Genomic DNA, 25,056 nt, shown 5'->3' with positions numbered 1-25,056 from the left:
GAGGAAAAGAAACAGTAACACAGAGAAAGAGGTTAATTCCATACCTTCCCCTCCCTGTTACTGAAGTGTAGGGGGCGTCCCGGTCAGTGCAGCTAATTGAAGAGATTACAGCAGCCGCTGCTCTTCTGTGAAAAGAAGGCCGTGTTCATTAGTCGTTGCCATATAATATTCATTCTCTGTAGAAAAGTGTAGATAATAATCTGTGCAGAGCCGTTGAGATGATTGTAAAACTCTCAACATGGTATACATATATATATGAATATACATAGTGTGTATATATATATATATACAGATATATGTACTGTGTTTATATATACAGATATATGTACTGTATATTAACTACTGGATTAGATTTACTAATGCATCAATGTGTTGATTGGGACCATACCATTGGGTCGCATAATCCATTTTAATACATCGATCTGCAAAGCACATACGAAATGTAGTAGATTAAACTGTAGTAAAAAATACCAGAGTACTGAAACTTGTAAAAGTGACTTTCCTCCACGGACCACAGTGGCTACCAGGCACATTCAAAAAGAGAACTAAACTTTGAAAACAACACCCGAGTATGAGGACAACCACTGTTTGACAATAAAAGATAATTTCAATATCATTTCATGAACTCAATTATTTACATCGAGATGTACACCAAGAGGAATAAATGAGGATAAAAGGATGATGTTGACATCTTCATTTTCTACATCCATATTCTATTCTTATTATTTTGTCCTTAAAGCAAAAGGAGTGATGGAATAGAAATGATTCCAACGTCACTGTCTATCCCATTCTATGCCTTTTAAAGTAGATTGCGTCATGTTTTTCCCATGAATACTCTGATACAGGGCGAATCATAGAGTATGTTTTGATCCAAAGGTTCTGACAATTTAAAGTGGATGAGTGTGGAAAACAAGATTACATAATTAAAAGAAGCATGAGGTACCTAAGTAAAAATTGTGGCAGCACATTGATGCCTTTGGCTTGTCATGTTATTTCCATGAATTTAAATGATGTCTTCACACCGTTTGACACTCAAATGTCATCCACCTGCTCCGGAGCGCATGCAGGTGGACGCCATTCATCTGGTTCCTCACTGCAGAGCGTAGAAAGCCAGCACGTCTTCATCGGGACAAAAACAAAAATACTCTCTGCTTCGGTCACTTCACCGACCCCCCCCGACCCCCCCTCTCCCATCCCGTTTGGTTGGTCTCTCGCTCTCTCTCCCTCTCTCTCTGCCAGTCTCTGGATGTCTCTCCCCCTCTCTCGCCCCCTCCCTCGGGGAAGAAGTAAACCACGCCTTGAGGCCCTGCTCCCATTGTGTGTCCTCTGCTACTTCTGTTTGGGGCCTTTGTGTGCCACTAATCAGCCGTGGGGCCATGCTCAGCACCCAATGTGTGTGTCTGTGAGTGTGTGTGTGTGTCCCTTGCCCTCATTACGTAGCCACACTGGGAGGCCAGCATGGGAAGTTTCTGCTGCAGTGCACCCCCCCCCATCACCCCTCCACCCCCCCTTCTCCCCCCCCCCCCCCCCTCTAGCTGCCCATCAGTTCCTTCCTCCCCCGTCTCATCTCGCCACCACAAGACATGAAGCCGCACTGGCCATGGTTCTAAGTAAAAGGACGGTTGTTTTAGACTAAATTGAGCTCTCTTCTTCCATAACAAAACGTATCTTAGTCCTATTTGCTCTAATACGTTTGTATCATTTGACAACCATTGAAATACTTCACAGTAAAATTAAACTTTAAAAGTTTTTTGATCAGTTTTCATGAAGCATTTATGCATCTTTATGTATTCTATTCCTTTACGTTACAGTCTGTGAAGATCATGACAGATTAACACATTTTATTTGTCAATGAAGGACATTGAATGCGACCTAAAGTCCTGAAAAATATCCAGATTCGATTTTTGATCCTAAAAAAAAATCAATAGTGGACATTTTTAATGTTTCCATTGATGACAGTATAGTATCTCGAGTTTATTTTTTATTTTTTTACAGCAAGCAAATGATCCAAATAAGTACTAAAGAGTTCTATCTTCTCCCATCGGGACCGAGACAGACCGGGTCTTTATTTTGTTCCTCATGCCGAAGCTCGATGAGTCAACTGATGATGAGAAGTATTCCATATAATTGGCAGATGACCATATTCTGCTGTCAATGAAGTTCATTGTTTTATGTGAGTGTGTGTGAAAGGTTTCAGCTCATGTCGATGACGTGTTGTTTATTTATGTATATTGATATTCAATAGTCAACAATTCTATATTTCAAAACGTTTTTGTTAAAAATGTTTTCCACCCAATATACGCTGGGCTATAAAAAGCAAACACATCTCAGTACACGGCAAACTTCAATAATAGATCGGGGAAATAAACCAAGCGATTACCTCTGGAAAGTGTAACCAGCTTCCCGTTACTCAACTACATGAGTACGCTGGACTGAGTGAAGTGTCCGTTGCCTTTATTGCCCCCCTCTGTCACCAGCTGGGTGCCCCTCACCCTCCTGCTGCCCCCGACTCCTCCTCCACTTCACCTCCTTCTCATCTGTCCGTCCCTTCTTTTCACTCTCTCTGCCCGCTTTCCCCTCCTCCTTCTCACATCCATGATGTATCACCTGTCCGTGTGTGTGTGTGTGTGTGTGTGTGTGTGTGTGTGTGTGCGTGTGTGTGTGTGCGTGTGTGTGTGTGTGTGTGTGTGCGTGTGTTAGTCTTGTTGCCCGATGGGGTTTTAGCCACTGGAGCTCTTTGACTTGAGGACAAGCGTTGTCTGTTCATCGCTCATCTAAACACACACACACACACACGCACACGCAAGCACACGCACACACACACACACACACCCTCTCTTCAGTCAAGAGCTACACTCCTATCTCAAATTTCAGTGTGGGACCGAGAACATCTCTTTCTCTCTCGGTCAGTCACCCCACCCCCCCCCCCCTCTTGCTCCACCTCCTTCACCTGGGTTATCGCACGGGTTCGTCAATTTACTGACCTACATTCGTGTCACGGCACATGAAGAGGTCTTTACTGTGTATTAGCTGCAGGGAAGAGTGCTCGAGAAGAGAGGTTTCCTCACTTTTTCTTTTCTTCTGCTGTCCCATCACAGACGATTCTTCTGTCTTTTTATTTGGACTTCCTTGTGAAATTGCTCGACCGGTAAGGACATCCAGACTCAGCTAAGCGAGGCACCAAACAGTCAAAACAATAACCATTAAATTACACTGAGGTCTTTCTGGATGTCTCCGTTTGGCCCACATGCTCTGCTAATCAAAACTTCCTCTGTGATCGCATACTTTTTGTTCTCAACCCGGAACTCCGACACAAAACATCAGGAGCCTCCTTCAGGATCGTCTCTCACTTCACCATAACAACACCGCGTTACCGCGGATATAGCTTAGGGAAAGATGGGGCTTCAGATCGATAGGTGGGTTACCCGTCGACCTCGTGCTGCATCTTTCCCTCAGTTAAAGAATGAGAGCGAAGGATTCCTGAACGCCTCCACTTGCTCGCACCTCGCTCCCTGTCCTGAAGGGGGAACGCCGTCATCTTTCCAGCTGAAGGTGCTGAACTTTAAACGCACGGCCTGAAGCCAACCGCATTGCATCATGTGTAAAAGGTAGAGATGCAACAGCTCCTCAACGCCTGGTCATTTTCTCTCGGAGTCTGATACCAACAGAAAAAGGCAATCCAATAAATATCTTTCACCCAGTTTCCTTTTTTAAATGTATTCTGCCTTTACATGCAAACATGTCACTAGTGTATCTGGCTGCAGTGAAACATTCTCAAGTCACACTGTTCAAGAGCTTGTGGTGAATATGGAGGAAGTTGAAGGAGACGGAGGGGAAAAAGGAGTCTGTTGCTTCTTTCCCTCCAAACTTGTAATGGAGGTTTGATTAGCAAGCATGTAATGTACTTTACCCCCATGGATGCAGACAGAGGAGGGTGCAGGGTGAAGAGAGGGGAGGGATGGAGGGAGAGGTATAGCAGGAAGGAGGAGGAGGAGGAGGAGAGTATATAGGTTGCCCTCTCAGCAGGTCTCCTCGTGTCCCCTCCTCCCTCCTCCTCCTCAACTCCCTCAGACCAGACACAACCGGGACATGCGTTTCCCCCCTACTCACAAACCTACCATCGCCTCCTCTGGTGACACACATTCACACACACATTAACACACACAAAAGCCCAACGCCATCTCTCCACCACCTCCTCCCCCCCTATAGCTGCACCATGCTGTGTAAGCGGTGGGTGTGGGTGGGGTAGGATGGGGTTGGAGGTCAGAAGCAGGAAGAGTTTTTTTTCGGAGGGGGTGCGCCTTTCCCCGTTAACAAGCTGCACGTCTGCACGCAGGAAGTTGTTTGTGCACAGACACAATGCGAGTTTATTTGAATCCAGCAGGGAAAAGTCAACTGTGTTGTCACTCAGCTGGTTTTAGGGTTAAAGGCTAAAGGAAATGTGGAGGTAGCATCCGTCACTGCGTGGTTCTACTCCCAGAGAGAGACAAAAAAGCATGCGTAAGCAAACCTAAAAAAATGTTTTATCTAAAAGTGTAGTTGATTTTTGCTTTGTGGAAGATGATTTAGTTTCAACTCTTTTAGATGTAAGACCAACATTTTTGTTTTCTACCTAAGAATAATCCTGAGAACAACCTTAAACTTTTAGTTTCTCTAAAAGAATATATCTCTTTTTGTGTTTTTCTAACTTTTTCACATGGAGACTCCATTATTTCATTAAAGTATATCCCAACTACAAAGTCCTATTTGAAATTATGGAAGTAATACAATGGAAATACAGTTGTTAATCCAAAAGTGCTTTGTTGGTTCATGGAACAAAGAAACAAGATACAAATCTGTGAAAAGACGTCCAAACCTTTGAAAAGTAATAACCAACTCCCATCAATTATAGAAAATAAAGAAACATTATTTTTAAGTGTTATTTAATATATGAACTACAATTCACTGTGCCTCTCACCAGGCCAGATCGGTGTCCCCCCTCGACCTCTCGCTCCTCCCTCGCCCTCCTCGCTGTGCTGTCGGCTCAGGGTGTGAGCAGAACAACGTTAATGTGTGGGGACACCTGACAAGCCCGCTGGCCTTTAGGGCTCAGCCTAATCACTCTGGACCCAAACCCATCGGGAATTAAACCTGCAAAACCAAACAGTCGCTGTGGGAGCCGGCTGGCATCTGCAGCAGCCGCTCGGACGGCTGCTGCAGATGGACGGCACCTTGCAAGCTGCATTTTGGTGAAAGTGTGCCGGGTGAAAATGAGCAAGTACGCTGATTTATGTGCAAACCTGCAGATTCAACAAAACGAGACATACGTTTGATGGATTTTCCTGACAAATTACAGCGATGGGAAGCCTGACAATTGGGAAGAGTGTCCCTCATTTGATTTGTGTCTCTCTTCCGTATGTTGATGACAATAAGCCAATTAATAGCAGGACCAATTATTCCATCACGGTGAAACTTTGTCATCCTCCACTCCTGTCTTACTGTAATTCTATGTTTTTTAACTGTGATGGTAAATCTGACTGCATTACGGTCTCATTGCTGAATCCAGCTCAAGTGCAAAAACATATTCATGTGCCTTTATAATAAAAAAAATATATATTTCTTTACGCCCCAGGCAGAGTCTGATAAATGTGAGCTTACACCAACATAAAGAAGGTTTGACAGCTGGAGGCCAAGAGTCCGTCTGAATATGTTGCTGTAATGTGTTTGAACTAACATTAAAGCTCCTTAGCCACCATTCAGAGTACAGTAGTGCGTTAACTTTAAAATTAATGGGGATTTTCCAGTGTTTAAAGTACAGTAGCTTGTTAACTCCGGTATCTGTTAAGCCACGCAGGCCCCTCTCCGCTCTCTCTCTCTCTCCAGATGCACTCATTAATTTTAGATTGGCTCTAAATGAGTCTCCTTCATCGTGGCCGAGGTTTTCTAAATTAGATTAATTTAAATTTAAATTGTGAAACAGGCGTGGTTAATGAGAGAATCATTATTTTTGGGGTTATTTCAGATGGGCTGATAGTTGTTGAAGCCACCAGAGCAGAGCATTTTCTCTAACATTGAAAAACCAGCTATTCAAGGGGTTTCAAAACAAAATATGGTGGAAAAAGAAAGCGGCACAAGCCCAGTTTAAATAAGCAAAAGACCAGAGCAAATTCTATTTGAAATAAAACGTAATTTCTGTATCACATGTAAGAAATGGGAGTGTGTGCAAAGTGCACCTCACTGTCGTACAGCACGTCCTTGTTTCTTTCCTTTGCCAACACCTAATTTAACGCTATTAAAGCTGATGTGTCACTTTCATCACATCTGTGTCATTTCTGGCACCACATGTGCCAAAAGACGCACTACAAGACACACATGTTGACTTAACAGGTGCCCCTTTCGACACATGATGCCCCGACAAAGCAGCAGGATGCCTCTCAACCTGAACTGCTAAAATTGGAGTGTTAGAAACGTCACATCTGAGGAAAGGAGGCCGTGAGGCGGAACAACAGAGCTTCCCCTCCCGTCCCCATGGATCCATCCACCCTTCTCATAAAAACACAAATCACACGGCGCTTTACAGCCGCGCGTCTCATTACGAGGTGTCTCATGGCTCTCGGCGTCCTATAGCAACCCGGAGCTTCTCCCCACCAGGAATTCCACTGTTAGGAATCTAAGTGCCAGGCGTTTAAAAGCCGGGGAATGCTATTGTTCTGGTCACAGCTGCACTAGCACTGGCCTGACTACTGCTGCCACTGTGTGAGAGTGGTGGGGAGGAGCGGGGGGGGGGGGGGGGGGAGGAAGGAGTCGAAGGTGTGAAGAAGGCAACTTTAAATGTTTCCAGCGCTCCGCGGTTTTCATGACAAAGCAGCACATAGTTGACAGCAAGTTGACACATTCCTCGGACCTGGATGGCTGCAAAGCCCCCCCCCCCCCCCCCTTCTCTGTCTTCCTCTCTCTCCATCTTCTTCTATCTTCCTTCCACCATCATGGGATTCACTTAATGTCCCTTTTTTCATTTGACCAGATAACTAGAAGTTGCAGAAAGATAATTATGTAGAGATAAAGCTGTGGATTCACTTGCTGTGGATATGTTCATCCTACATGTCTTCAAGTACAACTGATATTAACGCTTCTTTTCATGGTGGTGGAGAAAACAGATATTTAGTGTTTTTCAAGTTTTGAGTTGTAAATTATTTACATCTGTTTGTGTGTTTCTCATGTCGACCATATAAGACCACAGATAATTGCAAATAATGCTGTCAGAGACCTGATTAAAACAAATGTTGGTGAAGTTGCGTTTGTTTGTTTAATGATCCAATAACTTGATATATTACATTTTTCATACAATGACATGAAATAATTAGTAATTTAACAAAATACATATATTGTATTTTTACTTTTATTTTAAAACTGGTTGGCTTTCCGGAAAGGCAAGCACAAGAATTTCATTACACAGGGCGTGTGTAAATGACAATAAATCTTTGAATCTTGAATCTTGAATACAGAGAAAATCTTTACTCCAGATTAATTCACCAGCTTTCTAGTTTAGTCTCGCTCAGTTTGCACAGGTGTCATGGAGAAAGTTGTATACTTCAGTCATGTGATGAGATGTGGACTACAATGTATCTCCATGACAACGTGAAAACCTTTTATTCAAACTGCATCATAAGGTTATTTTTGGTTCTATAAAACACATTTGATATATATTTCATTGAAATACATTGTGCTTTATTACTCTGCCAGGGGCACAAAAGTTCAGTGATCTCACATAATTCTGGACCGTCGCCTTATATCAACAATTAGCTACAGATTGACGTAACACATGAACTTGCTTGGGTTTTTATCTTATTATCTTATTTACCTTATTTTCTTTATGTTCATGCCCTCTGAATGAGTTTGAGTTAAATCCTCATTTACTGACCAGAGCCACGGTTTCATGTCCAACTACACCACTGGTCCTTGTGCACATGTATGGAGACTTTGTTTCCGGCTGTCTCTAGATTCACAGGACTCTACTTTGTGTGTACAGTATATTCCAGGATACAGGAGTTGGAGCAGAAGCAACAGTGGAGAGGTGGCAGGGCTCCCCTCTCCCTTTCTAGTAATTACCATCCAGCTGCTCCGAGGAACAATGCTTGGCTCTCTTCCAGACGGCTGACTTCATACACTCTGTGCCACGCTCAATTTAGAGCGCAGCGGAAGCTGGGCATGACTGGCACCCTCCAGGGCATTGCTGTCCCTCTATGGGACTCACTGTGTGCGTGTGTGTGTGTGTGAGAGTGTGTGTGTATGTGTGTGTGTGAGTGCTTCTCTAAACGTACCAGTTCTCATTTGCCATCCGGTTCATGCCTGGTCCTGGATTTCTTGAGTGTGTCTTCACTTTCCCGTAAAGTCCTTGGAGAAACAAAATTAAATGGAAAAAAAAGATTAAAAATGCTGATCGGTGTGGTTTTTTATTTTTACCATGTCGTTGATCTGTTGCTGGTCCTTTTACCAGTAAGGACACCCTAATGCCTAAAGTTAAAGTTAAAAGAGGCATTATATATTTTCTTATATATTTGTCACTTGATTCGCAGTACTCACAGAAAAGATTTACACATATAAAAGCTCCCTGTTTGACAATGGATCAAAACTGTAAAGATGTGCCTACAAATATCTTATTGTATTTAGTGAAATGGATGTGGTTGGAGAAATGAGTCAACCTTGGATAGAAACTGTGAATCTTTGTACTGTTTGCTGATACAAAGTTGTGTTACCAGGCAACAGGTAGCGTCTAGACTAGTAATGCGCTGACTTTAGTCCCTTAATGAAAATCAGCAAAGTTCAGTTGCAGAAAGTTAAAGCTGACTGTTTGGTGTTAATCTTTGGCTCATACTAATGTTCCAGAGAAACTACCAGCAGGAATTGGAATATGAATAAATCCCTCATTATATGGGTCAACAAATGTGCGCACTCACAAAAACACACACACACACAGACACACACACACACACACACACTCTCTCCAAACTTGGCTGAATAGGGTGCAGCACCCCGGCTCTTCCTCCGGCAGCACAATGAGGACCTGTTTGGGTCCAGTATGCCCAGTTACCCCAATCCCACTGCCCAAAAAGCAACACACACTCACACACACACATACACACAAACAGCCACATTCACCCTATCAGCCTCGTTCTGTGTCCTACTGTTTTGGACAGAAGGGCATTTAAATAGCGGGGACAAACGGCAACAGTTGCTAATTGTTGTGTAAGAGTTCGAAGGGGAGAAAGCAGCATTAAAAGAGAAAGCCTTACAGTTCCTTCAGAGTCACACCGTCCAGCTGACATGACGCCACTTTACAGACGGACACAGCATAACAGGCAATATATGAGTGCCAGGGAGTATTGACTTAACAACCCAAAAGTCACATAACCTTTAAAAAAAACAGTGTTTTTTCTGTGTAAACCTCTTGGGGAGAAAGACCATCTGTATAGAATTCGACTTTGCTGGTCATTTGTAATTATTTGAGTTTTAGTTAGAATACTAATAACAATGAAGGTATTGTATAAAACATGTTTTATACATTAGAGTTGGTCATTCACTGACTCACAAAACCTCAAACAGAGCTTTCAGTGACACAAGCGTTTGAAATATCAATGAGTGTATTTCCGTCCACCTAATTTTAAAGCATTGTTACTGTGAGTATAAAACAGGAGATTGTGGGAACGACGGAAAATTGAAAAATTGTCTGAGGTGGGAAAAAGATCTGTTTCAATGAAAAGGTAACAAAGTGCCAAGGAAAGAGACTTAGTGAGTAAATTATGACAAACACAAAGCATATGAATTACTTTTTGTTTTAGTGGAACTATTAGCAGACCAAAACTGCAACTCACTAACCCTAACCCTAACTAATATTGTCTATGCTTCCATCATGTTTTCCTTCATTTTAAGATTGATCGGCACTCCTTTAATAGCGTCGTCTTGTTGCTCTCTTCTATATCTGCCTAATGGCCCCGTCTGCACTCATTTAATAACAAGCACAGACTCATTTTAGTGATTTGTTTTGCTAATATTCAATTGAGTTAGAATTTGCCCCACGCTGCAGCAGTATTATCCCAAGTTGGCAAACTGTTGTTAAAGATCCTAGATTTAGGTAATAATAATATAGTAACTTAATAAAGGAAATGAAAGGAAGACACAGCCTCACTTTTTTAATGAAAATTTGTTTTTTTGACTGATTGTGATTCCTTTGGAGACGTAGCTGGTGTTCTTGCACAGTTTGTGTGGAATGTGGTCAAACATAAAAATAATGTATTTGAACTGGTGCGTAACGCAGAAGTATGACAAAGTACCGGTGTACTGTTTAAATAGCGTGTGAGGGGTATTCTCATGCAGTTTAAAGGGCACAGCAGAGTAGTATTACTGCCAAGCCACTCAAGTAGAAAACGTACAGGATTGGGTTACAAAGCGACCGAAAACGAACCGTGATGGCAGCCGGGAGAAGAGTAACAGAAGACCTGTGGGGGAACAGGGTGGCTGGTGAAAACAAATCAAACGCTGATATTTCCGCATTGGGACTGTACAGTCTTCAGCATCTGTAAGTGGTACAACACATCAGTCCAGCACGACCAGGCGGGGGCCCCTTCAGATAAGCATTTTCCATCACACAGCTATGTTATCTGTCGTATCTATATTAACGTCTGCCTCAATACAGGCAGCGTGTTCCTGAGAACAACCACCACTAACGGCACAATAACAGTAATGTCACTCCCCATTTGCAAGCCGTGCGGCTGACGCTGGTGGCGAGCGGCAGCCGGCCAGCCCAAAGCAAACAGAGGTGTGTTTCGGATTTGACTGCTCGCTCACTGCCGTCACAGAGTTAATACTCGAGTCAAAGCAGCGGCCGGCTTTTTACACAGTTTCACCCCGTTTTCATTACCAAATGCAGGATCCGAAACCTGTTTTTTAAGTGTATAGTAGATGGTTTTGCTTAAAGAAATATACTTTATTTTGTAGTTTATATTAGTGGCCTTTAGAGTAGCTTTTACAAAAGGTTACTACACTTTTGTTTTCTTAAGTTCGGTTCAAATGTACTTTACAGTTGGAATTAGTCGTGTCCAAAAAGTACTTTTATTTTCCTTAGTTTGGGGTTCTTGTTTTCCCCCTAAAACACCTCTTTAGTTGGTTTATTTTTTTACTAAAAAGCGAGTAGCATATCAGTTTACTCAACTTCAGAATGAAACAATATGAATAAACCAGATATATTTAGTCCAGTGGAGATGAAGATGAGGAAAGATTGCAGATGAGCACATACATGATGTATTTCTACATGTGTTTAATAGTGTAGATGTGAGTAATTGAGTAATTATTGAGCACATTGTGTACAGCATAACTGTTCTAGTCTCTACTACATCTACGCATGTATGAATGCATTGTGTGCTCAACCACCACGTGAACCCAACTGCATGTATGTTCATTTTTGGACAACTATGTGTGTGTGTGTGTGTGTGTGTGTGTGTGTGTGTGTGTGTGTGTCCGGACAGGGCCCCCCATAGTGCCCAGGGGGATTGTGGGTAGTTGGGAGAGGGTTTGGATTCTGGCTTTGTTTGTCTCTGTGTGCTGACATCACTGTGCTGATGGCACCAAATCCCCCGTTCTACTGCACACAGCACTTTCTATACAAACCACCAACACACACGCACACTAACACACATGGTGCAAGTAATGCCAACTTGGCCAAAAATAATGCTTTCTCTTTTTAACACACATGCAGACATCCATGTATGCATGTGTGGATGTGCCACTCTCTCTCACACACACAACAGCACACACACACACACACACACACACACATACACTAAAGCCTGATCATCATCTTTGTAGATTCACCTCCTGCAGAAACTCCAATTGAGATGTACCTTTTTTAAACACACATTCCACATTGCATTCCTCCTGTTGATAGAAGCTCTTTGACACCCGTGACGTTTTGTCTTATCAACATCAACACCTGGACACTCAATTAGTCAGCAAGTGGAGATTTTGCTTTTAGTTTTTGAGTTAGGAGCCTTCCTACACGTGTGGTTGTATTGTTGTTACAACAATGGCCGATACTTAAGAATGACCACAAACATGGTAAAATACACAGTAGATGCTTCAACATATTATTATAGTTGCATGTCTTTTTCTAGACGTCTGTGCCTCGTCAGAGCTGCTGTACTTCCGTACATGTCAGCCATTGAACTGATTGTTGTCGCACACACACACACACACACACACACACACACACAGTGTATTTGCTGATAGGCTCAACTATCAGACTGTCTTTACATAGCCTGGTTAAACATTAACAGGCAGCCTTTCTCTCCCCTGCAGTGCTGTCTATGGTATGTATGGCGCTCGGAGGAGGGCGGGAAGGTTGGGTAATTGGGTTGATGGCACTTCCTCTCAAGCCTAAAGGAAATTGGTAGCCATTTTTCTTTATTGTAGACTCGTTTATTGGTTACATTTGTTTGTTACGAAGAGCAAAAGGAACGTCTCGCCTGTCCGTTCCCCCCTTTGAAACTGTCGATACTCACAAAATATTTACGAATTGGAGTGAAGACCTCAGAGTGAAGAAATCCGTTTTTGTTGACACGCTGTCTCTGTGCGCTCGAGGACATTTCAGCCTGTCCTATGACACAGGTCCAACCTGCATCGTTCAGGTGACTCTCTGAAGCCACGGAGCGCGCCCGATGCCCCGCTGTATGTTTTGTAGGGAGTTCAGGTGCATAACTCAGTCAAACAGGCGCATATTCACCCGCAGAAACCACATAAAGACATAGAGAGACGCAAAAGGCAGGTTAACATGCACTGTGTGGGACCCGGGCACTCTGAGCGATTCAAAGACAATCAAAGCTGATGATTGTGCAAATATCTGCGCTATCCGTCCTCTCACTGTCTCACACGCGGATAAAAACCGCCTCAGTCGATCGCCATCATTGTTACCACATCACTCACGTGAGGAGGGAAGGAAAAGGAGAGAAGGAGGGGGATACAAAAAGGCAAAAATGTGTGCTGGCTTTGTACAGGAACATAATCTAAGGGATTTATTTGAGGTACACAGTGAAAGATTAATTTAATAGGGGAATCATACACTTATTCTAATGAGAATAAATATGTTTGGATCTCTCGGCTCCTTCTTCTGATGAAGCAGATAAACCCAAACAAGCCAATAAATTCCACAATCGTATGTTATCATGGTGAGAATGTACAAGTAGAATGGAAATGCACAATTACAATTAGTCTGAGGCACAAAGAACCACAAGTTTAGTTAAATGAGTGATACTAAACATTAGCATCATTAGTTAACTTGACCAGTTACCGGACTTAAGAAATTGCTTTCTATCTATTTCTATTTCTATCTTTCTTTCTGTAAGGAAAATGTGTTTTTGTGGTCAGTTAGAGAATGAATCTGTATTTGCAGGTTTAATAAAGGGAAGGTCTCATATCAGACGCTGCGTCAGAAGAATAAATGGGTTCATTATTTTTCAAGAGTTTTATTTTGTTTTGAGTTCATTGAAAAAGAAGCATCAGTAATGTTTTTGCTGGTGATATTTTAGTAACAAACTGATTTAAAAGGATTAAGAAAAAGTGTAAAGACTAGTGAGCGAAATAGTCAACGTACATGATTGACAATGATGAGTGAATCGATACATTTCCCAGAATGCCTGTCAAAAACACACCTAAAACTGGCACTCAGCAGTTAGACGAGGCCATGGCTACGAACAATAACACTGTGATGTAAGAAGAGAGTGTTTCACAAAATGCTGGATGGAGGGAAGTGAGAGAACTTCCTCCCAGAGGAGAGCATTTTTTGTATGTTTCTGAGGGAAAGAAGTAAGCAGAAGCGAGTGGCCGTGTGCACAATTGCAACAACTGATACTCAGACAGATTTTCCCAACACTTGAAGAGTTTTTAATAAACTTTTAATGAGCACTCCACAAACAAGAGTAGTACTGAGTACTGCTTCACTCTCACACACACACACACACACAGGGTCCTGTCAGGGCTAACTAAGCGGAGTGGCGGGTAGGGCCGCATTTGGATTGGCGGGACGGGGGTTGCTGGGGGTTACGGCGGATTTGGTGGACCACCTGCTGAGACTCAGCCGCCAACTGACTGAAAACATTTACATCAGAAACCACCCAGGATAGAGACACAGAGAGACACACAGGGGGGGGGGGGAGTTGGAGAAAATAAAACGAGAATCACTTCTACTGCAAACTACTCCGATAACCTCTGATTCCTCTTCCTGTTGTTCCTGTTGTTAGAAATGAAAGGTCAGTGACGCAGCTCGACGGGCCTTTATACACAAGTGAGTGATATTGTGGGGACGATTTAATTCTCGATCCCACTTCATCCAAACTCCTCGAGATCTTTCTGATGTTGTGGCACAGATGAAGCTTCTAGTGGCATCCAGGGGGCTCTGGCAGTCCTACAGACGGGTTAGGGGGCGACACCTGCAGTGGTAGTGGAGGGGTCACATGATTCCTAAAAATCTAAATATATTTGGGATGCTTTGCATTGTCAATGTTTAGCTGTAAATTAATGTGTATTGTTAGTCGTGTACTCTTCTTATATCCATATTGCCACATTCATCACCATTTGAGGCAAATGTAAAAGCACATTTATTTGTAGCATGTGGACTGTTCGTGGTTACTCTGTACTTTAAGTTCTGCATTAAACTATATGAACAGCATGAACGAAATAGTGGTTTCATTTCTCAGGTTTATAAAGTGGTAAATTAGCAGCAACATGTGTCAATAATACCACTTAACTTTCACCTGTTCTTTTACGATGCGTTATTGCTATTTTATTTGTGTGAAAGATCTCAACACTTGTAGTTAACACAATAACTACAAGCGAAAAGTTCATTTTGGGAAAGTTAAATCCAAATTAAAAGAAAAGATTAATGAAAGTAAAAGCAAGTTACGCTAACTTGTAGCAGTATTCTTTTTTTTATTGAGGTTTTGATTTATTTACTTTACTTTCTTAAGAATGATCCGGTTTACTTCCATTTACCAAAGACGGATTAGATACCATATGAATATGAGCCTAAAGCATCAATGGAAATGAACATCAGGGTAACTGAACTGCAAAAAATCCAATTACAACAAAGACCAATTCAGAGTCGGATATTCAAACACTCATAATCAGCTTAATTTCAGTCCCAGAGATTGAAAAAGTTCTGGTACCAAAACTGTTATGTGCATAGCTTTGCCGTGGCCCCTGCCCTTTGAGAAACATCCATTCCCCCTCCTCATCCCCTCATTTATGAGGGCCAGGGCCGCATGGGGGCCCGGGCCCACTGGCTCTCAGGTCCTCTGGGTGTGTGTGTGTATGTGACCCGCAAACTGACCTCCTCAAACTTCAAACTGAATACTTCTGGCAGTTACCACGACGACAGAGCTCTCCAAGCCTTATCCTACTTACTGAGACGAGACGGGGAGCGAGGAGGGGGAGGAGGGGGAGGAGAGCCGGAGCGAGAAAGTAAAGAAAGAGAGAGAAAGAGAGAGTACGGTGTGGACAGAGAGAGAACCACACACACACACATTGGTAAAGAGCGAGCGAGCGATGGGGGGAGTGGGGGGGTTGAAGGGGGGGGGGCCTGAGCAGAAAGCGAGACTTGCTGCTGTTGCATCTCTGTGTTTTTCATGAGTAGACAGTTTACTGGGAGATTATTCACCGTCTGGTATTTAGCCTTATTGGGCCACGGCTCCCAAAACAGACGTTCCCTCCCATCGGCCACCAGCCACGCCGAGGCGGTTTTGTTTGTTTGTTTTTCCACATTTGATAAAAAATTTTCTGGAAACTCGACTCAAATCATATCCTTTCTTCAGTGCCAAAGGCAAAAGTGGTGGAAAAAGTTTTGCCTACAATAAGTCAGTTGACGGCCGTTGGAGCGTTTCCAAAGGTCGGATGAAATCTGACGATGAGCAAGTGTGTTAGAAAATATCAGTTTCATGATTAATGGTCCACCACCTCTCTATATTAATACGGAAGGAAAAACGTCAACCATATGACTCCCGATAGCAGGTCAATAAGTACGAGTATGCTAGCAGTTTATATCAGTGTATTTTTTTATGCTGTGTCTGTTGCTTTTTTTTAAATGTTCCCCCATAACATGCCACAGTAAAGTGTAGATATGTCTATTGTTTTAGGAAAAACTAAAAGTAAAATAAAATGAGAGAAGTTGTTGATGGGGTTTATAGGAAAAATAATGATGTATTGAAGTGACAAAGACCTTCAGCAAAGGGAAGAGACTCCAGAGAAGCATGAGATCAAGGTAGTTGGAGGACACAAATTTCAACTTCTGTCATTAATAAGAATAACGTTTTATCCGATTCTTTTACAGCACTGCGTGACTTCTTGTTTTAGTTAGAACGGATAAGTTTGACCTTTGTCGGGGCCGCACTTCTCAACGAGCCGTAAACTACTCAGTATATGACATTTTACTGCTAACGGCTTCCTTTGAGCGTCGCCTGCAGACCTCCCTCCGTGCGGCTAAATGACCGTCAGGCCCGTTAGAGAACATGGCCAGAGGGCCGTTCCTGCCGAACCGAGGTTCACACACAGCGAGAGTCCCAACAAGACGAACTGAGTGACGCAGAGACGGACACAGTAAAAGAAACATGGTCTCCCCTCATTGTGTCCATACATGCATTTGTCAACGTTTGGCTGTGTGCAGGAGCCTTGAGAAGAGCAAGTCAGAGAGATCTGATGGAAGGAGACTCAAAATCAATAGTCTCTGTGTTTGCGTCCCCGGGGCTAGCTGTCGCTCACCGGCCCACAGACCAAAGTGATTGATCCATCTCTGCTTTAATCTCATCTCAACAGCCTCACCTGGCTCGTTCCCGAGGCCACACATCATGCGTGCACGCAGCAAGCCAGCGACGCTCAGTGCCCGGGACAGCTGGCAGCGGCAAATGTCCCGTCCCGTCCCGGCGAGTGGTGTTGACTCGCATCACCCACAGGGACGTTATACAAAAACGTGGACTGTGTTTCAAGCCCTGTCCTTACGCTCTCCTGTCCAATCATAATCTGTTGTTTTGGTTTCCGGTTCAATCTCGTGTCTTGTCTTCTTGTCCGGTCCTGATAAACTGTCGTCTTCTCTCACATAATATGGTTTACTGTCCGTTAAATAAGCCGGAACTTCTGTCTCTTCTGACAGGTCCAGTGTCCTCTGGTCTCACCCTGTCCTGCTCTGTCTCGTATGGCCCTGTCCCTCCACTGCACTATGTTTGTACAGACAAGGAGCAAACCAATTCTCTTGCAATAGAATACGTCCTGCTCATAAGATCGAGGATGTCAGCTGTCTTTGATAAAAATGAAAAAACTCTCAACCAGCGGCTGAAAAAGCTCCAAATCAAACCCCCTTTTTCGCCATTGAACTTCTCTTCCTCCTCCTCAAGTTAATCAATCAGTTTGAGTTTGAGTTTCTCACTATTCTCACTCTGTCAATACTTCTTGCACACAATGTCTTTTGGACGTGGGGTCGAGAATAATGCCTCAATTATTTCGCATATCTTCGCTGCTAAATTCAGGCCATTTTTTAACCTTTACTTTTATTATGACGGTCAATGTTTTTATTAGTTTAATTTTTCTCAGACAAATCTTGTTAGTTGTTTTTCTCTGTTCTATCACATATCATCATATTTTCTCATCTTCCTGTTGTGATCTGATAGAGATGTCCGCTGGTATTGACATTTTGTGCCTTTCAAACAGCGCAATGGTTAAAGCCTAACCAGCTTTTTATTATTTACCTTTTTTTAATATATTATGAAGGAAAATCGTGTTTCAAAATCCCAGTGATTACAAAACTGTGTAACTAGCTAAATGTATCCCTGAAACATCATGATGATACATAAATCATGTTATTTGTATCTGTCACAGTGGAGCGGAGGTGACGGTCTGAACATGAAGTGCAGGCCGTCCAAGCTAACGGGCACTGAGCTGCGCCTCGGGGCCGCGTCTCACGTTTGAGCTCCGGCAGTCGGTAAATCGGTAAATGATCCGGGCTGTCATTTAATCGATATGAACAGGCAGCAGCTGTCACACATTATCGCCTCCCCTGGGGGTCGTTGTCGAGATGCAGCATAAAAGTGTGTGTCTGTGTGTGTGTGTGTCTGTGTGTGTGTGTGTGTGTGTGTGTGTGTGCGTGTCTTCTTTTGAGCTTCATTTGATCCAGTTTTCATTTGCCTTTATTAAGACAAAAAGACGAAATGAAGAGCATCGTGGTCAAAGCACAGGGAGCATTTGTTTATTAGAAGTTATTGGCTGAATAATTAGTCAATCAATGTAAAATCAATCGTGAATCGTTAAGAAAAGATGGCAAAAAAAACAGCTGATTCTTTTCAAATGATAAAATGTGCAGACTTGATTTGTTTGGAAAGCTGGTTTGACCACAGACCAAACGTATTTAAGTCTTGGGTGTAATCTTGTAACCTCAGCGAGTGGATGAATCGGGAGGTCACTTTCTCTGCAGTTTAAAGGTACATTTGTGCCTGTTTATGTTCAAGCCTCGAGAAAAAACTGTGAAGTGCAATACATGCACGCATAATTTCAACACACATTGTTGTCCTGACAGACAACAGAAGGGGACTTAGTACTGCGGGGGGTATTCCTCTCCTCTTTCCTCCTCTTCCTTTCCTCACCTCTCCTAACGTGAGACAGTGAAATCTCATCCAGCCACTCTGCCTGCCCTCATAGCCAGCAGGGAGGGACATGTCATTCCACTTGTGTGTGTGTGTGTGTGTGTGGGTGGGTGTCCCTCACTGCGCAACACACAATGACGAGAGCAGAGGGGGGAGGCCGGCAGGGGGGTGACAGGGCTCTGATCTCTCAGATAGGGAGATAGCCACCTGATTCAAATGGCTCGCTTGTTCCCGGCAGTCACTTGATCGGCGTGTGAACTGACTCCTCTCTTATTTACAATCAAATGCTGCTGCATTGACCTGCCCAACCCAGGCCAGACCTCTCCCTCTCTCTGCGGCCAGATATTTTCCATGTCTCGCTCACACACACACACACACACCTGTAATCAGAAACGGTGTAATGGAAACTTCCACAGATGAGGCCAGTTATGATCACGCAACCTTTGCAAACATGCGGCTCAAGTAAAGCAAGCTGAAGTTCCAAATCGGGACAGTTCCTCTTGAACTCAAGCACTTCGTTTAACGTGGATTGTGAATGACAGCAACAGAAAGTGCTTTAAAACAGGGAACTCGGGGATAACCGTGTTTATATGTTGTCATGAAAAACAAAGTCAAGCAGACTTCGACTAAAAGTTTATAGATCTCTGTGTGTTGAGTGACATTCAGGGACACACAATGATATATTTATTACCCCCAAAGGGAAACGACTTTGTTCGGGACACGATAGAAGTCTGCTGCATGTGTGAGTTGTTCATTTTTATATTATTTAAGGGACACAACCTCAACAATCTTAATTTCTCCGTTTATGCAAACTGACGGTTATGCCCTCATTTAAAGATGATAGTGATGGTAAGGTCTTACTCACTCACTGATTTACAGACCATATCGCCCTGCCTGAACGTTTGCACAGTTTGTTGAAGGCTTCAAACAGGAAAATGACCCATTCTCACCACGAAAGGTCCTTATGACACAAACGTCAGTTCATTAATTATGGAAAATAACTAATAACTAGTCTCCCGAATGTGCCTCGGTCTGACGAGAGAAAAACCTTCAGTCTGCTGCGTCTGTCTGTCTGCCTGTAACTGCCCCGCCTGATTATCTCTCGCAGTTGGCCCCGAGGGGACACCCACACTGAAAGAGCCCACTCTTCCATCCAACAACAGCTCCTGTCAGAGAGTCGGAGAGAGAGAGAGAGAGACGGAGACCTCAGAGTCACCAGCTCTAGAATAGCCTGGTAGTGACTGACGCAATCAATCGAAATCCACACTACAGTAGAAATGATCGACTGGGAACGAGGATTTACGCTCAATAAAAGAGAATTGCTCAGAGGAGCTGAAAGACTGCAGAAAGGCGTTGGGGAGGGTCCGCGCGGCTTTCTACCAAATCGGGGTTTCATTAGCAAAAACAAAGAGTCGATTCGACGAGCAACTCACGTTGTAAGCAGGTGCATTTTGTATTAACCCACTGCAAACACCGCATGCTGAACACAACTGTCTGAGTCATATCAGCCAAAGCAGCGTTTAAACCTGTCAAAATAAACTGGATATTTAGTGTGAGTTTCATGGCTGTGAGGGACTGTACAATGTGTAGGGCTGACAAGATGCCTGATTACATTAAAGCCCTAATTATGACACCGTTGTCACCTTGAAGATTGACTGTGCCACTAATCGATCATGTGGCAGCTCGTAAGAGCAGTTCTGTTAAATGGTTCATAATTAAGTGGATTTGTTCTTGACAACAACCCACAGTGGTGACAGCTTTTAGTGTGACTGAGAAAACTGTGTTATACGAGTATTTGTTCCGTAGAAACGGTCACTAATGTTTATTTAGACTTAAATGATGTGGAGAAAGAGGAATACACATTATTTCTAGAGTAATCTGTTATACTACAAATGTATTTGGCCAACGAGGAGAACACAATGCAAGTGAACCAGCCGAGGTTCCTTTGAATGAATAATTCACCCCTGGAAAGTATACGACATGGAGCATTCAGAGCATATGGAGGAATCTATAGGGCGATGCTCTGGATGTATGAATGTGACTTGTTACAATAGTGCAGTGAAGTGTCCAAATTACACAAAAACATTTGCCAAAAGACATTCAGAGGATCCTGTCATCATCTTCTTATAAGATGCTTCTATCTGATTCTGGAAGAGAGGAGGAAATAAGTGCAGACTGAGGGGAAACACCGTGGGGAGTGTTGTCTGAAGGACGAGCTTAGCCTATGCAAGGTGTGTGTGTGTGTGTGTGTGTGTGTGTAGCTGTCATGTTGATGTTGCCGACAAAGCCTTCGAACAGCTCCAGTATCTCTGACACGTTGTAATGTAAGCACCCTTAACCCACATTAACACCTCGTCCCGTGCGTTAACCAACACAGTGTCAACTAGTGAAACATAATCTCCTCAGCAGCACTTTACACACCAAACACATTTCCCTTACTTTGTTTATTTAACATAATGTCTGTCCTGGGGTGTCTGCACGTGATGAAAAGCAGCCAATGCGTTGGCAAAGTGTTAAGTATTGGGGGGGCGTATGGGTTTCTGTAATTTAACGCAGCACAAGCGAACAAACTGCATTTTATTTCGAATGGACCAACCGGTATTTGTTCATCCGGCATGTGCGTTGCAGCATCTCAGAATGTCTGGTGTTCTAAAATAGGACAGCCCCCCCCAAGTTTAATGTGCCAGTGGAGTTGTTGGTCAACAGTTGGGTCGGGGGGCCGGGCGGTGGGGGTGGAGGGCCGAGAACAATGGATGGTGCTGTTGTGTGTCGGTCGGTCGGTCGAGAGAGAGAGAGAGAGAGAGAGTCGGGCTGATGACAGAGTGAAAGAGGTTAGTGTCTATGCTGGGAAATGAGACCAGAGGAGGGGAGAGGGGCTGGAGGGGGGAGGGGTGGGGGGGGCATGTGTCTGTTGGCTTGTTAATGATGATTCAGTCCCATCAGCTCAACAGCCTTCTCCATCAAGGAATCTCTCTCAGGAAGCAGCACATCTTTTAGTTTTTTTAAGCCCCCCCCCCCCCCCCCCCCCCCACACACACACACCTCCAATACTATCCGCCGTTCCGTTGTAATAGTTTTGCAACAAAACACAGTAAACTCCTGGTGGCAGCAGATTTTTCAGCCCGTTTATTATTATTTGTTTCACCCCAAGAATGAATGAATTGCCCTGACATATCAAAAGGGTTTCAGATTTGGTCTTTTTTTTCCTTCTGGCTTCCGCTGAGTGTGCCCCCCGCCCTCTTCCTCCTCCTCCTCCTCCTCCTCCTCTCTCTGAACCCGTGGAGGAGAATCCGTAAACAGTCTCCTCCACATTTGGACAACAAAGGAGCAGCAGACCGTGCGCCACTTTCACTACCGTGCAGCCGCGCGACGGGCCGGTCCCACGCGGGCATCACCTGTTGCTTCAGCGGCCCGAAGACCAAACCCCACGCGGAACGAGATGATTAAATGCACGCATGTCACCACGTCTGCAAAGTTGATGACTGCCCTTATTGTTTATTTAATTTGACGATTTATTTGACCCCCCCCCCCCCTTTCACACTCAATCTGTTCAGATTTATTGCTGAAATGGCCCCCGTCCTCCCGGCTTTTTTTCTCCTTTTTTTTTTACATGGACTATATATATATATATATATAGCTGGTGAGTGGATCTCCTGACTCGGAGCCGCATTGTGGTCTTCTCCCAACAGCAGCACCTCCAGTTTGACGTTGTTAAATAATAAAGAGATGCCGATCCGGTAGCAACGCTGTGAAGAAAATAAATAAAAGACGACGAGGGTCACTTAGCGTGGCGTTTTACTGTCATGGTGGCTGTATTAACTCGAATTAGTTGCACATTGACACTCGCTTTTTATATTCGGGGTAATAAGGGTGCGCATTGAAGTGCACAGGGGAACGAGTGGGACGATCTTAAAAGCACTGATGGACGCGGTGGCTTTTAGTCTCCATTTCAATTTAAATCACTTTATAAAGTGGCATTTAATCCAGTACAAACTAGGAAAAAAACAACACACGTAATGAGATACTCAGCAGTGAGATTTGGGGTTTCTTGGTTTACCATTTCTGAGTATCATCTTGTAATCGATTTCCCCAAAAGCACCCAAAGAGTTAAGACATGGGGTCGACAATTCAATAAGAAGTACCTCGAGCGCCCTGGGGGGGTAAAACTATTACTTTAAAATTGTGGAGTTATAATAGCTTTTTTGTAATGACCTCCGCTGATTTATTAGCGAGAAATTGGATCGGTCAGATGAGTTTTTTGCGCACAGCTGAAGGGTTTCTCCGACAGGCCACAACACAACAGGCCTTATATTGTTGCTGGTCGGCTCTCGTCTGAGGGAAAAGTCCCCCGCGACCCCCTCCGTCACAAGACTCCAACTCTACAGACCTTCAACACTTCAACACAGAGACATTTTCCGCTATCTGCATTAAACTGTGATTCTGTATGAAAAGTAGTTTTCATTTGAATGCTAAACAAGCGGAATAAAGAGCGGCAGCATTTGGAACTTTAACCAACCACCGCGTGTGTTCTGCGCCATTCTTTTATTTTATCTTTAGACAATCACACCTGAAGGGTCGGTAATGGTGAATTACCACTGCGTAAAGACTGGACGAACGAAAGAGGGGATTCAAATGCTGAATAAAAACTGAAAATTCAGCGTAAAAAAACTTTTCCACAGAAACATGTGACTGGCAGCAGACACGGGTGAGAGTTTACCTTTATAAAGACTATACATCATCATCATCATCAAATTTAATCGTCATCTGTGAAGTGGCCGATCGCAGAAAAAGAAAACCAAATAACCAAAGTCAGAAGAAAACATGTAGTTTAAGTAGTAACATAGTAGTAACATTATTTTTGGTATAATACCAAAAAAGTGTTTTTCTCAAGAATGATGACGCTCCATTTAAAGCGGAGTATCAATGAGCAGGAATGATAAATGGAGCTCGAGTCGCTAGTGACGTAGTGATAGGAAGGGGGGAGATGGGGGGGGGGGGGGGGGGGGGTCGCAGAGGCCCCAAGCTTCTGAGAATGCAGGCCGAGATCAGCGCGAGGCTGATGGCATGCTGGTCTGTGTCAGTGTGTGGTCCTATTCAATGGAAGTGACTGAATGCGTGTGTGTGTGTGTGAGAGAGGGAGAGAGGTGGAGGGAGAGAGGGAGGGAGAGCGAGGGGGGGGGAGAGAGAGAGAGAGAGAGAGAGAGAGAGCCCTCTCCACGCACACACCGCCCGCTTCCCTTCCCTGCACCTGCGCTCGATCAGCAGGCTACTGGCCGCCATTCAGTCCCTCTGGGCGTCAAACACGCACGCACGCATGCGCGTAGACACAATGCGCTCTGCTCTGACAGTTTTGCCATTCAGCCATTCTCACAGTCATCCTCGGTGACGAGGCAGAGATGTGGGGCAGACTTTCAACAAGCCTTCTGGGTGTCAGAAGAAAACATCGTTCCTTCTATTTGTGATTTGAGTTTTTTTGTTTCCTCGTCACTTGGGACGTCTGGATTCACACGGCCAACTCTCCTTTCCCTTCACTACCGGACACGGGTTGCGCTTTAAAAAAAGGCACAAGCTGCACGTATTTGGCCCAATAAATCTCACTTTTACTATATTCACGGAATCGTTATCGAAAAAAAGTAGAACGCATCAAACATATATTAATCGCGAGTAAAAAACACCTCCGCCGTTTCTACCTTAGAAAATGTCTTTGTGTTCTATAATAAAAGATTTGTGGGTCACGAGTAAGTTTTTGAAAAAAAAATATCCATTAAAATTCTAGAGATGTATAGAGAATATATTTTTTTATTACTGTATTCCGTGTTAATGAGATGAGGTTTAATATACTACATGTAGCGTGTAGTCCAACCGGCCTGCACACGTGGTGCTGCTTCTCCTCATGGCGGTTGGATTACTTGGTTGCCACAAAATATTCGCTATCGAAGTAAACTAAGCGACGGAAACGCATTAAGACCAACGCACCGCCTAACGAGCGGGTGACGTCACGTCCCCTCCTCTCTATGAGCCACAACGTGGTGAAAAGGAAAGTGGCTCTCGTGGCGTTGCAGGCCACTAAGCTTGTTTTGTTTGCGCGTGTGTGTGTGTGTGTGTGTGTGTGTGTGTGTGTGTGTGTGTGTGTGTGTGTGTGTGTGTGTCGGGGAGGTGGGGGGGGGGGGGGGGGGGGAGGGTTATTTGACCTAATTTTAAAATGAATATACTTCAACAATAAACACAGAATTTGGAGAGTGTAAGCTGAAGGCAGATACAACTGACTTTGAAACTGCATTGTGGATTGAAATTATCTTCATGTTTTTCATATATATTATTTTGTTTATTTAATGTTTTTATGCCCAGCCTGGTTTTGTTTTAACTAATCATATCCAGATCCTATACCTGTTAATTAAAACATGTA

The 25,056-nt window shown here is 43.7% G+C and overlaps 1 long non-coding RNA gene across 3 annotated transcripts in view; it reads right to left on the bottom strand.

Annotated features, from left to right (window-relative positions):
• LOC144411368 (uncharacterized) overlaps positions 1-25,056 on the bottom strand; it is a 63,351-nt gene that overhangs the window by 2,622 nt on the left and 35,673 nt on the right. For all 3 annotated transcript variants that reach the window (XR_013468524.1, XR_013468523.1, XR_013468525.1), the window contains 2 exons: positions 8,301-8,373; positions 45-125 (listed from right to left, as the gene is read on the bottom strand). This is a non-coding gene — a long non-coding RNA (uncharacterized LOC144411368). The remainder of the gene's footprint in view (positions 1-44; positions 126-8,300; positions 8,374-25,056) is intronic.

Source organism: Gasterosteus aculeatus, chromosome 8 (assembly GCF_964276395.1).
Source record: "Gasterosteus aculeatus chromosome 8, fGasAcu3.hap1.1, whole genome shotgun sequence".
Lineage (NCBI taxonomy): Eukaryota > Metazoa > Chordata > Actinopteri > Perciformes > Gasterosteidae > Gasterosteus > Gasterosteus aculeatus.
The sequence above is the reverse complement of the archived record's forward strand: the minus strand, read 5'-3'. Positions and strand labels throughout refer to the sequence as shown.